The sequence below is a fragment of the Falco biarmicus genome, chromosome 4 (assembly GCF_023638135.1).
Source record: "Falco biarmicus isolate bFalBia1 chromosome 4, bFalBia1.pri, whole genome shotgun sequence".
NCBI lineage: Eukaryota > Metazoa > Chordata > Aves > Falconiformes > Falconidae > Falco > Falco biarmicus.
In genome coordinates, this window is record NC_079291.1 from 106,358,368 (window position 1) to 106,373,987 (window position 15,620).

The following is a 15,620-nucleotide window of genomic DNA, read 5'->3' on the forward strand; positions in this document are numbered from 1 at the left end:
TTCCCAGGATAGGGAGTCAATTTTCCAACCACTTCTACTGAAACTGGTGGTAACCTGCTTATTTCCTGAAGGTGACATTTGGTGTCTTCCACAAGGGCTAAGATGTACACCCTGCTTTGATTTGAGAGTGTCCTGTCCCAGGTTTGCTCCCTGGGAAGTGGCACATTGCCCTAAAATCCCCTTGAAATGTGCTCTAGCCACCACTCAGCCACAAACTCACACACGGTGCTTTTAACTGCCAGCGCAAATGAGAGTTGGTTTACACAGTTCCTTGTCTGTAGCGCTAAACGGAAACACAGAGCTCCAAAATATGCAAAGATGGAAAATAATCCTGGCAGGGGGTAGTTAATCAGGCATTAAAAGCCAGGACTGAGTCCAGGCAGAGATTAGACAGTTGCTCTTTAATCAAAGCAATCGAGCTCATGTGTGACTTCTAATAACACTCACTGCTTTTCAACCTGGAATTGGAGTTAGAAAAGCAAGGTTTTCCTGTAATTCCATGAATAGCATTATTATTATTATTTGTGCAATTATCTGGAAGCATTCTCTTTAACCACGGTCTGGGATCAGGTGCTGTCAACCACTTGTTCCTGCTAGAGCAGCAGTAAAAGAGAAAGACGTTCTGTTTGGTTTGGTCTGTTGCATTGAAAAGACCACAGCAAACCATTGCTTCTGAAGGTTAATGGCTTGCCAGGGCTTGCTACTGAAACTCTGCTGTGTTGGTCACTGTGAGGATGATGCTCTATCTTAGCTGACCATCTCTGGCAGCAGCCAGGTGCCTGAGCCTGAAAACCGCAGCACTTGAGCAATCTTGTTGTGTGCAATGCCCGGACTGTGCCGCGCTCACAGCCGGTCAGTGATTTGGTGGTTTGGTGTGTAAGCTGGGAGCTCAGGCCCAGAAAACCTGTCCCTCATCCTACAGGCTGCGGATCGTGCTTTACGTGGACTCTGAGGCTCCACCACAAAATATGGGTGTTGCTGTTGCATGGCTTTAGCCTCCAGGCACAGCAAAGCACTGGGCAGACCAAGAAGACCAAAACCGCCTTGAGAGCGTTGGTACTAAATACACAGCAGTCCCAGCAGCTGCCTCCTGCTGCATAATGCAGCTGTGCAGATGTGAGAGCACGGGATTAGCAGGACCCTGAGCTCCTCGCTGTCAGGATTTAAGGATGGATTCGAGCTGTGCAGCTCAAGCACAAGACAGCTGCCCTCGCGGCTGGTTCTTGGTTTCTCCTTGCCCTCCTGCACTGAATGCCAACTAGTTTCGCTTCTCACCGGGTGGCCTTTCTGCACGAGCACCTCTCTTCTAGCTCTGGCAAGGTCTCCCCTCACCAAGCAGAGCTGGTGCTTACTGGAGCTTGCTGGACCCTCATGGGTGCTTACTCGAGCAAAACTGTTTATGGCACTGGGAAGGTTGCCAGGTCTGCAATAAGTGTCACCAGGTTTGTACCTCCAGCTCTGTGTGGTCACTGAGATAAATTGCACCCCAGACTACTTGGGCTTTCCTAGGGCATGGACAGGGTGCGTTGTTACCAGCCAAGGAGACGTGGTGGTAGATAGGGGTTCATTTTTGGCAGTTCCCAAAGGTTTCATATGATGGGTTTTGTTCTGGGTGTGATAGCAGGTCAGGCAGTCACAGACTGGATTTGTTTCTCTCTGGTCTTGGAAACCTTCTTGTCAAAACCTGGTTGCAATCTATGCCTTTTGACTTCAACCCACTATATCGACATAATGACGCATTTGAGCAACAGCATTTGAATGAGCTTTGCCCATCAGTTGCTCCGTGATGCTTCGGGGAATGGAGAAATAGAGCAACTCCATTCATTTCCTCCAAGGGCTTAGAGGTTGCAGTGGCAGCTGTCTCAAGAGAGTAGTTGCAAGTCCACCTACTTCCCAGTTCTTTAACTAAACTCTGAATATATCGCTGCTTATTGAGCGTGACCTGTTTTCTCCCTAGTGGAAGGAGGTGTATTGGGGACATTTCTCTTTTTTTCAGGATGAGAGAGGCTTTTCGTCATCCTAGCATTATGCAGCGGGAAGGAGTGCTTGTTGGAGGCACTGTCTGCAGATGGGTAGTGAGTAGCTCACTGGCTGTCCTGGCACCCTGCTCTTAAATTTGGCTAGTAATTTTCACCGCTTTCCAGCTAGAACATTGCTGCCTATTGTGGGCCATACAGAGTGCTAAGAAGAAATAAAGCACTCGGGAATTGGCCCAGGCACATGAAGCTGAATTGATCTTCATCTTAAAATTCACCAATAAATAAAAGGAGGCAAAAATATTTGCAAGGAAGCCACCTTGCTGCATTGCCGTGCTAAAAAGCTATGGAATTAGACATGCGTGCAGATAGATGAGAATGCTGCTGGGCAAAGCCAGGGAGATAGATCTCAGGTCATGCTCTGACACACTGCCTCTCTCTGTGGTGATGGGGGACAGAATCCACTCCTTGTTAATTGATGCTGCTTGTTGCCATCAGGACTGCAGGCCAACCAGAAAGCGTGCTGAAAACAGGCCAGCCATGAAAATGGCTGTTCTGGATTGATTTCTGCAGTGTTAGGAGGAAAACAAACAGGCTATAAAGGAAAAGATGAGCGGGAGCTGGGGCAATCGAAGGCAGCACAGGGGAGAGGCTGCTAAATAAAAGCAGGCTGGTGGTGATGTTTGCATCCAGCAATCCCTTCCAGAGTTCTGCCCTGTGCCCAGCAAGAAATCACTGCCTTCTCCATTAAGAGTTAACACCAGATCAGCACAATCCCTATTTTTACCGTCTCCAAGGTTTCCTAGCAGCCTGCTTTGACTGGGTTATGCTGAAGGCCTGCCCTAATGTTTCTGCCTTTGGGGAAAAGAGGAATTCCTGTGCCTGCCCAGGAGCGGCAGGACATTCCCAGCGTGTCCTGCTTTGCTCACTGCCTTTTCCAATACTTCTGTCTGGTTGAAAGAAGAGCCCTTCCAAAATTCCGAACAATTAAAACTCCTTGGAAGGCAGTCCTGGGTATTCTTTCAAGAAAGGAGGCTGAGCGCAAGCAAAGTTGGCAGTGCCGGTGCTGAACCATGCAGCAATGCTTGGAGCAGTTTGCCCTCCGATGGCCAGTTGGAGCTTGCAGCTCCTGCTCTCCACCGCTGCCACGGAGGTTTTCCTTCAGCTCACATGGCTCCAGACTCTGGATGAGGGCATTGTGCTCCTGGCCTGCGTCGTGGGTCCTCCACCCAGAGGATTATCCGTCAGGAAGGGCGAGCAGGGGGCTTGCTGGAGCAAAGCTGTCATGGAGAGCGCCCAGCACCTTCTCCTTCTCCAGCAGCACACTTCCTTGAAAGCAGTTTTGGCTTCTTGAGAACACTGTGAGCCTGCTCTGCGTTCCACCGTTTGGTCACTTGTTTGTGGTTAGTTGAGACTCTTGTATAAGCTACAAAATACCCAGAGCTGCTACACTTTGGTGAGAGCATCTGACAAGCATTTTCAAGCTGAAGCACCATTAGGTACAAGCTCACTGGACATATCTTCTGCATGGTTCTTATTGTGACATCGCTTCTCCACTTTGGGGCCACATCTCTCACTGATCCCTTACGCTTGGCCAGCCCCACGTCAGGGTGTGCCTGTAACTGGGGTGAAGAGAGTAGGTTGGCCTGGCATGGCCTGGGGACCTGTCAGCCACCCTGGACCCTGCTGGGCTGCTGGTTCGAGCACCTCTCCCTGCCCTGGGGAAGCCCACAGGCCATTCCTGTTGTCTCTTGCAACGCACTCCACATCCCAGAGCAAAGCAGAGAGCCTGGGCCAAGGGACCAGCCAGAGCGGGCACTCCCCAGTAGTCAGCTTTTACCAGGGACAAGGAGGAACCAGTTTGGAGGAGGCATGTTTTTATCCTCCTCTCCCGAAGAGGAAACGGGATCAACAGAACCACAAAGAAAAACACAATGAAAATAGACAATCATTTTGCTTTTTGTCAGTGTTTTGCATGGTAAAACAAGAGGGTAATTACAAGCTCATGAGTTCCACAGTCTTTGTTTTGAAGTGCATTTATGTCCTGAGGCTCAGTGTTTCACAGTTAGGTAGAAGGCAAGAAGAGGTAGATAGGCTGGTTTCCCCTCCCCATCTTCAGTGACATCCTGATAACAACCAGGTATGAAGCTTTGTCTGTTCCTCTCCTTCATCCACCTATCAGAAAACTGTTCTCCCCTTTGAATTTGTGGGATTGTTGGGGGTTTTTCCCAGCACCTTTGGTAGATTTCCAGCCCCCAGCTATCCCTGCAGCCCCCAGCTACCCACAGTGGACTTTAGGCACTATGCGCATGACAGCAATTCTCACCCTGGTGACATAGGGTGTCCCCAGCCCCACTCTCCAGAAGACAAACCTCAAAAATGTGATCCCTGTTAACTGGCCGTTAGTGTTGAGTTGAATTTCTCAGTCTTTGAACGGCCGGCAGTTACCGTGCTGGGTCCATTGCAGCAAGTGTGGAAAGCCAGATGATTTTAATGACAGTGTATCCATTGAAGTCTCTGGTTTGTGGGAGGTTGTGATCATTTCCTCTTTCTCCCAGATGAAAGAAACGCAGACTAAGGAGAAGTTCCTTGGCCATTGCTGGGTGGACACTTTGAATATCTCATTTAATTTACTAGATAATGATCACATTTATGGAACAGCTTGTTTCAATTTTCTCATTATCACTAACCGAGATGATAGCTTATTTAATCCACTTCTGCACCACTTCACAGACAATGAGAAATGTGGGAAGGAAAGTCCTTCAGGGGAGCACGTGGAGCCCTTGCATAAAGCAGGCTGGTACAGGTGAACCTGCAGCAAGGAAGCCTCAGGTTGCTGATAAAGGTTACTAATAAGAAGCCATGTGAAAATGGGGAATTTTGCAGGGCGTCTGATGTCGTCCCTTCAGGGAGAGCCATCACAGGTTGTTACAGCTGGATTGCTGTAACACCAAGAACGGTGTCAGGATTGTCCTGGACACCCCATACTCCCAATGCTGCTGGAGCTGCAGTGGCTAAACCAGATGCCAAAGCTTTTTCTCCAAGGCAGTAAGAAGTCTGTGCTGACTGTCAAAAGGCTGATATATTGTCTGCCAAGAGGACTGAAGGAAATGATGAATGAGATCAGAGATGAATTTGCCTTAATACTAATATGTTATTTGTAAAAGCAGAGTGTTTCCGCTGATTCTGAAAGAAATTTAATCCTCTGCCGCTGAGAAGGAAATGGGTTTCTAAGTCTGAGGAATAGAGTGCATCATAATCCCAGAAGAAGTAGGCAGCAATTTCTGGCACCGGAGACTTGGCAGAATGTTAGGGTTGAAGTGGAAAAGGAGGAGCTTTAGCTAGTAGATTTCAGCAATGGTAAATGGGGTGAGGGACACCTGTGGTCTCTGGGCTGTTGCGACAGTTTTCCTACCTTTGCCCATGTGATGTAGCATGGTATCTATATTATCTAGTGGTTTTACATGGAAGAGAGCAAGCTCTCATGCTGCTAAGCCTTCTCCTTCCCTGCATCAAAGTGCATGTAAAGACCTGCTATGGGAGAGGATGGGGTCCCAACTTCAAGGGCAGCCGTGGAGGAGGATCACCTAAGGGCTGAAAGGGGACTCCCTCTGACTCCTTATTTGCCCAGTGTGACAGATGATGAACAAATTGACCAGCTGTCCAAGTCAGAGCAGAAAGGTTGCGACTGAAGCATTATATCCACATGCACACCTTCAAGCAACACCACCTTTTCTGAAGGTTTATGCAGATCCCCTAAAGTAAAATTATTCCTCTTATTTCAGTTGGCTTCTAAAGAAGGAGGTGCACAGAAGGGGCCTGGAGTATTGAGATGCTCAGCTGTCTTTGATGGTCTCTCCCTAGGACCTTCTGGAAAGCTCAGACGAAAAGCCAGGTGTGCATTGCAGGGGGATTTGTTTTCTCAAGTGGAAATTATAAGACAAGTAGAAAGACTGTCTTTTCAAAAGCAAGCAACTCTTCAGATTCCAGTTGTAAATCAGACTGTTGGTCCTTCTTGCATCTATTATGCAAAATATCTGCTTGACCTGTAGCTGTTTAGGAATCACTCTTGAAATACTCTATTAAGTACTAGCATCAGAGCTCTGTCTAAAAAGTCCTTTATGGTGGCATGTCCTGCTTTCAAATCCTACTCATTTTATGCCAATTGCTGACAAATTGTAATTTTCCAGTAAACCACTCAGAATAAGCTGATATAATAACTCTTTGAGAAGTCACCAAGAGTAAAATACGAAAAGCAGAGGCATTTGCTTTCGGAATTTGACCACTTTGAGTACTGCTTGGCTTCTAGACAGTTGGTACAAATTCTGTGTGTAGATGGTTGATTTTTAAACTCCAAATCACAGCGATGAGTTGAGCAGTTACCTATGGGATTGGCTCGGTTAGGATGGGAGTGCCTGGGTTGCAGTTTCTGTCCAGACTTGGGGCAATGACGTGCCCAGTCCCCACCAGCTTTGGTTGCAGCCAGATGCTGTATTCATTTAGGCACCTTTGATGTATCCAAGCTGTTACCCACTCATACTGCTCATTGCATTTCTACTCTCAGCCTTACAGAGGGCTGACTGCAAGTTGCGTGACGTGGAGGGGTGGCCAAGGTGCACTGATAATAAATGATATGGTCAGACATGCCTGGGGGTACCCCTGCTGCCTTTGGAAACTGCCCAACTCCACACAGATCCAGGAAGGGAAGTGCCAGGAGGAGCTGCTGGCCAGACCACCTAGCTAACAAATAAATCCTCATCCACGTTAGCCCTGCAGTCACACATCTGCTGTCCAATGGCAAGTGGGGGAAATTCTACAAAGTGAGCTTGTTCCAGGCAGCTTTAGTCTTATTAGTTTTTGGAGGAAACCCAGGAAAAGTTATATTGGAAAGCTGAAAGCTGTTATGGCAGGATAGCCGCTAAGTGACTTGGTATGTGCCCTTGGGGACCAGTTCTCCCAACTTTATGAAAAATGATATAATCTGATTCTCTAACTCTGTGTCATTGCAGGCCCAGTGTGGTGTTTTCTACAAAAGGATTGTGATGCTCAACAATTGCCATAGTATTTCTATTCTTTTTTGTGGGTAGAACAAAAAGGGAAATGGGAAAGAAAACGGTGAAAATGCAAAATCTGTTACTGACTTGCTTCTTCCTGGAGTCCAGTAAGTTGCTGGACACTGTAGATTTTTCAGTCCTTTCAGTTACTTGTATTAGGTAACTCCTAGTATCACTCATGGATGTTTAAAAAGAGGAAAACGGGATTTTTCCTCTCTGCCAATTGATTCATTGTGATCAACACACAATCTTCAGGGCATCATCACCACCCGTGGGCCCCTCCTTCCTCTGCTCACCACCACAGCTGCCTGGTGTGTCTGTTGAGCTGTTAACTTGGGACATGAGCTCCCACTGGAGCGGATGTTTGCTGACATCTTGTCTCAAGTCTGGAACAAGCAGAGGGAACAGTTGGAAGGAGATGTTGAAGCATGAGGGAGCAGCTGAGCTGGAACATGAGCTATGCTTTGAGGGAAAGAGGCAGGTAATCAGTTCTTACAGATAGCTCAACCCATAGGAGGGTTGGACCAGTTAGAAGCTGATGAATATCTTCCCCTTTCTTCCTCTTGTTTTGAAGGAGCAGGCTATGCTGCTTTTGACAAGCTATGAGCACCTCTAACCTTCAGGGAAGGCTTAGTTGTCTCTTTGGGCCAGGGCTGGCACTGGTGGAATGGCACCACATAGCTGGAAGTGAAGAGAGGATCTGAGCCACAGGTTTCTGTTACTCAAGGTGACTGCAGTATTGTCCCTCCACTCACCCACAGTGGAAGTGTTCCACATCCCACTCCTCATTAGGAGGGACCTGCCAAAGCCTCCACATAGCTTTTATGTCTGCTCCGTACCTGTGAGCTTGGACTGAATCATCTCCCGCTGCAGGTCCTGACAAAAAGTCAGTGTGGTTCAGGAGAGCCCCAGGAACAAGGCAGCTGGGCTTGCTGGCTGGGAAGAGCTACCAGACAAAGGAGGCTTTCTTCTTGTCATCATGCTGCTGATCCTGGGCTGCTTACAAGCAATTATGGCTTAGAGCAAACAGGACATCTTGGACATGCTCTTAGGCTTAGGAAAGGGAAAAGAGTAAATAGAAACTGGGAGGAAAGGATGACAATAGGGACGGAAGGAGGAAAGCCATTTAAGCTAGGCAGGCTATTGCAGCTGCCTACACAAAACCCTCTTCCCATCATCCCTGTCACGCAAAAGAGAGTCCAGTGCTCACCAGAAAACTAGTAAAAGGTGCACAGAGCAGCAAGCAGAGGTTGGAAAGCTTTGTCAAACACACTGTTGGGCAGTGTCAAACACAAATGTTTTCTGCTTCAGAAGATAATGCGTCGTGTTGGGAGAGCAGTGCTACACCTCGTCCTGTGCCATGGTGGAGCATCCTGGGGAGGAGAATCGCTGGGTTTCTTGGAGTAAGGAAGTATCTGAGCATGGCAGGCACTGTGGGCATTTTAGAGGGCTGTGGTCATCACCAGAAGGAATCTACTGTTGTGTTTGGTCAAAGGATGAACCAAGATGAAACTGTGGTGGCCTGAAGTGTGTGGCAGCTGCTTTGTCTCCAGTGTGACATGAGTGGGGAAAAGGAGCTGTTAGCCAGCCTGCACCCTCTAAACATGACTATTTTGTTGTGTCCTTAGCAGATTAGGCAGCAAGGCTAACGATTAGTCCTTTGAAGTTCCTAGCCCTCTCCCCACACCGGTGCCTTATGCTTGTGGCTGTTTGAGGCCAAACAGTGTCTCTGCATGTGCAAGGGGTTGTCATGCTGTCATGAGCTAGTTAGAACTGGCGGTGAATGCTTGATTTTACATTAGAACCCATTTTCCCCCCCCCACGCCGACTGTACGTGTCTCTTCATGCCCAGGCTGTGTCTTGTTTCCGTTTGTTTCCAATTACTACATCCCTCTCTGGCTGGACTCGCTTCCTCGCTGCCTGCTGAGCACGCATGAGATTTCAGTTGTGCCCAGAGCTGTGCAGACTTGTAGCGCTCCGTTCCCGAGGCCTCGCTCCGCTCTGCACCAGCCAGGCTGGTCCCAGCTGAAGGGACGCTGTGGGCTGAGCGAGTGCTGGCTGGCACCAAGCCAACCAGGCAGCCGGGCCAGCAGCCTGCCACTGCTCTGCTAGTAGGTGTGGTGTGATTAACAGCAAAGGTCTAAGAACAAATGAGTAATCTCCCTTTCAGTCCCAGCTCTTTCACCTTTCATTATTAAAAAAAAAAAAACAACCAACAAACAAAAACACACACACACACAAAAAAAAGCCCCCCCACAAACCCAAAACCCAACAAAAATCCCTTTGCGCTCTGTCGCTGAGCTACGGAAGGCCACTAAATGGCCCTTTGTACTTCATTGCCACCATCTATCCCTACCAACAGCGTGGCCCCAACTGAACCTAGAGTGTCCCTGTGCTCATAGGTGTTGTGCGTTAGGCAGCAGGGATGCCCTACATGTCAGCAGACATGGGCACAGCAGATGGAGGACCTTTCCCCATCCTCTGTAGGGTGTATGTGGCTTGTTTGGAGATGGATGGGAAACCCAAGGTAGAGATTGATGCTTAGTTCAAAACCCCTGAGCCTTAGCCAAGAGCTTTTAAACTTCTGGCCAGTCTTCCTCACCTGATCTGGAAAAGCAGTACAGCATGTGGCCAATGTTAAACAAGCGAGCAGTTTTTTTGCAAAGCCTGCTGACCAGCCTGAAAATCATTCCTTTTAAGCTGTCCCAACTTAGGAATACAAAAAGGAGAGAATTTAGTCCATTTAAATCATTTGGCATGTCATTTAAATCTTTCTGGAGCAAAGGCAAAGCTGTACAGCTCTTGTTAAAAGAAAGTGCTGTAAAAGTGCAAGGGCATAGAGCCTTCAGGAAAAAAACCCACCATTTTCAGATTGCCATGTTTGACAAGTTTTTATGTATTTGTCCCCATTGATGTACTGGAGATAACTAACAAGCTGGTAAAGCTGATCATAATAGATCCAAAAATTTGAGTCAGAGAGATTCCCCGCAGCCCATATCCGACAGGTCTTGTCACTTGGATGCATTTGTAAAAAGCTGGTTTGTCTCTCCCCTTGACAGATGCTTTGATGAGCTAATCATCTCATTTCCGTGAAATGCACATCTGTAAAAACAAAAGGGGATGAGACTTGAACAAGTGACTAAGCCCTGTTCTTGTTTGCATTGTTTCATTACTATTATTTGAGTGAAGCTGGAATTCCTCCTGTGGAGCCTGCCGTGCCCTGCACCAGCTGACAGGTGACATGCACACATGCTATTTCAAGCAAATGACTTCTCTCTGAAATTCTGCTCACCAAAAAGTCCACAAGATGTGCCACTTATGATGTCTGATACCCCAGGACCAACTAGCCTTGGCTCGGCTGGCCACTCATCTCCTGAATGTGTTGCTCTGACTTAGGAGGCAGATAGGAAGGGCAAAGCCCCTAAAACCAAAAATAGATGCTGGAGCAAAAAACACACAGGCCACAAGCAGCAAGGCGGTCTTCGCTGTGCTTGCCATGGGTGGAGCAAGTGCTAGCCAAGGGACAGGGGTCAAGAGCCTGCCAAAACCTTTCTGCCAGGGCCATCAGTTTTGGGGGGGTCACCCGCTCCGGGAGGCGGTAGCTCTCTCATGGGTGCTGGGTGCTTCCCTGCCTTTGTTATTGCCGAGCCAGTTTCCCATTATATTTTCAGCCTTGTGCTCAGCGGCCAGCGGGGTACAAAGATGTACAACTTCTTTGGGCTTTTCTATACATCTTCTGTACTTTTTCTTTATGCTGTGGTAGATGAAGTGTCTAGGACTCCAGTTCCCATGGACTACAAAGGAGCTAAGGGCAGTTCAGTGACTCTGTTCCAATGCTGAAAGTCCTTACATCCATCCTTTGCATCAAGCCCTCCACCCCATATATTCATTCTGGACAGTGATCCAACAAAGAAATCTAGTATGATTTAACTAATCTGCCTTTGCTTTCCACCATTAGTTAATTTAGATGGAATCTGCTGCATGTTCTTTACCAGGCAGTTACATTTTAGTGTATTTTTGCCTTGCTTTCCTGGTTTTCCCTCTTAACAATGTGGTTGTGGGTTTCATTCCCTTGTTTCAGTGTTTTCTGGATTAACTTTGTAGCAAACTACATTGCAACTGTATCAACTAGGGGGAAAAAAAACCACCCATATGATTGTTTGCATCAGGAAATTTGGTTGTGTATTTTTTCTTTAGGTTTTTGCGGAGTAGAATTGTGACGGAGGAAGAGCAGATAAAGTGGCCCTTGAGTGCAGGGAGGAATATGCCCAGCTACTGAGATGGGCAGGAGCCTTAAATACTGGTTGGGTTGTGAGTCCTCAGAAGTTTATTTCTTTTTTTCATTTCAAACTTGAATTTGGGAGAACGACACATGGTGTGGCCCTGCCTCCACCTGTCCAGAGCCATTTATTTCAAAGCAAGAAGGTTTTTGCTCTGAAGTGGAAGTTTAAAGGGAAATTATCAGGTCCTTTCTAAACCAGTTTTGCATCTTTGTTACTGCTTTATCTGTAGTAATTTGAAATGCTGGGGGTGGAATGTTTTTTGGTGCAATGCCAAAAGAAAAGTGAAGTCCAACTTTAACCCTTGGGCTCCTCTTGTCATAGCTGTGTACCTTAGGATCATGTTATGTGGACAGTAAAATTTCTTTACGCTTCTCTGGCCAATGTGAAGGGCACTCAGAAGTGCGTATGTGTTTGATGGTGGATGCAGATCTCCGTGGGTGTTCATTTTTGCAGGGCCAAGGTCAGTGTGAAGGAGGAGCATGCTGGCAGAAGTTGATGGGGTGCAGTGTGTGGAGCTGTGGCCATTCTTTCCCTGCTCTGTCTTTGCAGAGAGCTGCGGTCCTGGTGCTTCAGGCTGTGTTTTCCTTTGGTGAGACTTGTGGCAAGCAGAGGAGCTCACGCTGCCCTTACCAAGGTGTTTCCTGAGTCAGAGTTGCAGGCTGGAAATTCGGCACTTATGCATTAGCCACAGTTCCCTGGAAAGGGGGTGCTGGTGTGGCACTGACCCAGTCCAGAAACGGGGGTGCACATACATGAGTTGCACTATGAGCAGCCAACCTCGGTGAGGCTTCTGCCTCCACGTTCACAGATCAGCACTGCAAGATAGTTTAGTGATTGCTTTTTCCATGGATGTAGTTCCTATTCTTCTTTTTCTTTCTCCCCCCACACCCACACCCACCCCTCTTTATTTCTTCTTTTTTCTTAGTTAAATGTGTCAACACCAGTGCATAGAAACTGCACCATAGGCTAACGTTGCTGCCAAGCAAGGGTTAAAGCGTGGCCATTCCCCTCTTGCCTTTCCTTACTAACAGCTTTCAGATCTTGGCATCTATCAAAATAGATGCTGGAGCCAAAAACTAACAAAGGTGGAAATGATTGCTGCAGGGCAGGCCGCTGTTTCCTGTAATCTGGTCTCAGGCCAAGCAGATACAGCTCCAGCTGCAGCCCCTGCTTCTGCTGGAGATGTTTACGATGAGCTGCCATGGGACCCAAGGCTGGAGCAGCCCAGGGAATTGGCTGTGCAACCTGAAAACCAAACCAAACCAGGCAAGGACAGATATCATACCTAAAAGTGTGGGTTTGGACAGAATATGCATTAGAAGGTGTTATGGGTAGGGGTTATAAAGGTGACCCGGCCCTTGGGAGCCAGCTTTGGCTTACAGAGCAGTACAGTGAGTAAAGGCAACTGGTTTAAGTCAAACATCTTGGCCACCCCATACGGTGGATAATGAGGGAAACAGCCCCTTTACTTTCCTGGGGCTCCAGTCAAATACAGTCACCTCCTTCCCTTCTCCCCAGCCAAAACCCACCAGCAGTCACAACAGCCAGTGGCTCAGCAGGGGCTGAGCAGGGACCTTGATTCGCCTGTAGTTCTTTTGTTGGTTTTATGGTCATGTAGAAACATGGTGGCTTTACATGCCAGTCCGGTGGTGCCCCTTGGTAGAGGTGTGGCATGGTGGTGGGAGGAAAAGGTAGTGGCAGCAGGACTTTGGGGCTCACTGGCAGCTCCGGCATGGCTGAGCACTGGCGTAGATTGATGGCAGCTTCTTCTGGACGTGACTGTGGGCTGGCGTGGCATCATGGGTGCCTCCTGGCTGCTTGTTCTCTACTCTGTGCCTCTTTTCTGCTGAGACACAAAACTCTGGAGGAGCAAGCTTTTGGAGGACTGCGTCTGAGTTGCTGAAGTGCAGGGAAAGGCAGTTCTGATCCTTGAGGCATGTGGTGGGGCAATGCTGGACTCCGGATCCCATTTGAGGACAGTGGAAGCTACACTGAAAGCCCAGCGTGTTGGGAAACAGCCTGTAAATGAAAAGGGTGTGTGATTTCATAAGGCACATTGAGGCTTGTGGAGGAAGCTTACCTAAGTCAATTAGCAATATACATGTGCCTTGGTATGCATGAATCCTGCTGGCAGCGTCGAGGCTTTTAAAGCCAAATCTGATACAGTTTTGAGCACTTCTGGAAATAGGAAGGTATGCAAGTCTCCTTTGAAAGTGCTTCGCGCTGGAATATTAACTCCATTTTAAAAGGGTTGCCAACACACGTAGCTCCACCAGTAAAAATGGAGGTCAGGTTACACCAGTTATGTTGGTGATGAATGGTGTATAGACATCCATTAAATTTTAAATCAGGCTCATTTTGACTTATTTAAAGTTGATTAAGAAAAGGTTGGTGTTGAACCACAATAAGCCACTCTCAAATAAGGGAAGCAATACAAATTAATCAAGTAGGTAATAAGCTGGAGCTACAACACTCAGGTTGCACCTCTGCCTGTCCAGTTTTCTATTGTTTCCTTTTGCATTTCAGACTTTCTATTACTTTCTCTGTGCCTGTGAAGTAATTTTAGATACCTGTTCTCTAATGTTTGGGTTTAGTTTTGTTTGGGTTTTTTTTTTTTTCCTGTTGGACGTTTACTGGAAATAGCATTTAACTTTTTACCCCCTAATGCTTGTGTTCAAATCCTTCTCCATGCAGGGGGGAAACAGGTGCGTTTCTTCTTCACTCCCATCACAGGTCTGTACCACCGTGTGCTCTCTGCTTGAGACTGCTTGGAAAGTACTGGAGGTTAGAAATTCAAGCTCTGTGCATACAGGTTTTTGCATTATAAGAAGAAAAAGTGAAGTGCTTCAATGTTCAGAGCACCTGAAGGGCAGGTAGGTACAAAACGTTGGTGTCCTTGCATCTGCGATGGGTTTGGTATGTGATCGAAGTTTACTTACTGCTCTTGCCCTAATGCACTTAAGACCTCCCTGAGTTTGAAAAGTGCTTTGAGAACTTGAGATGCTCAGGTCTTTCTAGAAAGATAAAGCAGAAATTGCTATATTCACCTTCTCTTTCAGACCTCCTATTGTAACTGCCTTCTGTGAGCACCGAATTTATACGAAAAATTTATAAAGCATTAAAAAGTCATTGCAGTCTGTCTCCATTCCCCCACTGATTGCTGCAGCTTCTCAGTTTTGTACTCAGTTTCCATCACTTGGGAGACACATACATCATGCCAATAGGATCCATAAATATTCTTAATCCCATTTTGCTGGTAATTTTCTCTTGCTTTAATCTGAATGCAAATGGGATCCCAATTCACATGAGAAACTACTCTTCTGCCTGGCTGCATTGGTAGCAGTGCCGCCCCTCAAAATGAAGCACCCTACAGTTGTATTTTGAAACCCACATTTATTTCATGTTTACATGATCTCCAGACTTTGAAATCCTTCAAGGGCACCCCAAAATGCGCTCTCAATTTCTACCAGTTACCAGGCACTGGAGGGAATACTGGAAGCTGTTCGGGACAACAGCCGCAAGGCAGAGATCGGGATGTACTGGAGACTCATCTGGCAATGCCAAAAAAAGAAAACACTGCATTTTAGGAGGGTTTCTCAAGTGCTCACCAGCACAGTAGGCGTGGGGTGGTGGGCTGTCACCGTTGTGACGGTTGAAGCAAGTGGGTTCAGCCAGAATTAATCCACAGCTCACAATTTTGAGAAGGGCTGTTGCCTCACCACATTATCCAAAGGTGTGTTCGGTGCGTGGCAGTACATGTCACCCTCATTAAGCTTCGTAACGTCACACAGATCTGAAGCTGGTGATTTGCTTCTGGGACCACTGCCATGCCTCGGGGTGCCTGACGGGAGGATTATTTTTGTTCTTTGCAGAAGACACTGTTTTCCAAATGGATCATAAAAAGAAAAATGTGCTCGTAGGTGTTGAAAGAGCAAATGCTTTTGCATTTGACTGTGCTGTGCTTTTTCTAGTTTCTCCACTCTTTGGAAGCAAACGGGTGCTTTCATCCTAATTTTAAATTCTGGGTCCTTGCAGACTGGCCCAGTCCACATAATTACAGTGAGGACAGTGATTTTTGAGGGGAAGGCAACTGAAGTAGTGTACGGTGATTCACAAAACAGACCTTCTGAGATACTGTCTGCTCCCTTAGCCAAGTTTTTGCTTTATGTTTTCCTGGGTTTTTCCTTTTTTGTTTCTGGTTCATAAGCATTCATGCTTTCATACACCCCCAGAGTGTTTCTGAAGCTCCATTAAGGCAGTATCTGCACCTGGTTTGAAGTCCATTTCATCCTTTCTCATGGAATTGA

At 47.2% G+C, this 15,620-nt stretch overlaps 1 long non-coding RNA gene across 1 annotated transcript in view; it reads left to right on the forward strand.

Annotated features, from left to right (window-relative positions):
- Window positions 1-15,620, forward strand: part of LOC130147904 (uncharacterized) — a 206,244-nt gene that overhangs the window by 132,850 nt on the left and 57,774 nt on the right. The window contains exon 4 of the long non-coding RNA XR_008821422.1: window positions 14,047-14,186. This is a non-coding gene — a long non-coding RNA (uncharacterized LOC130147904). The remainder of the gene's footprint in view (window positions 1-14,046; window positions 14,187-15,620) is intronic.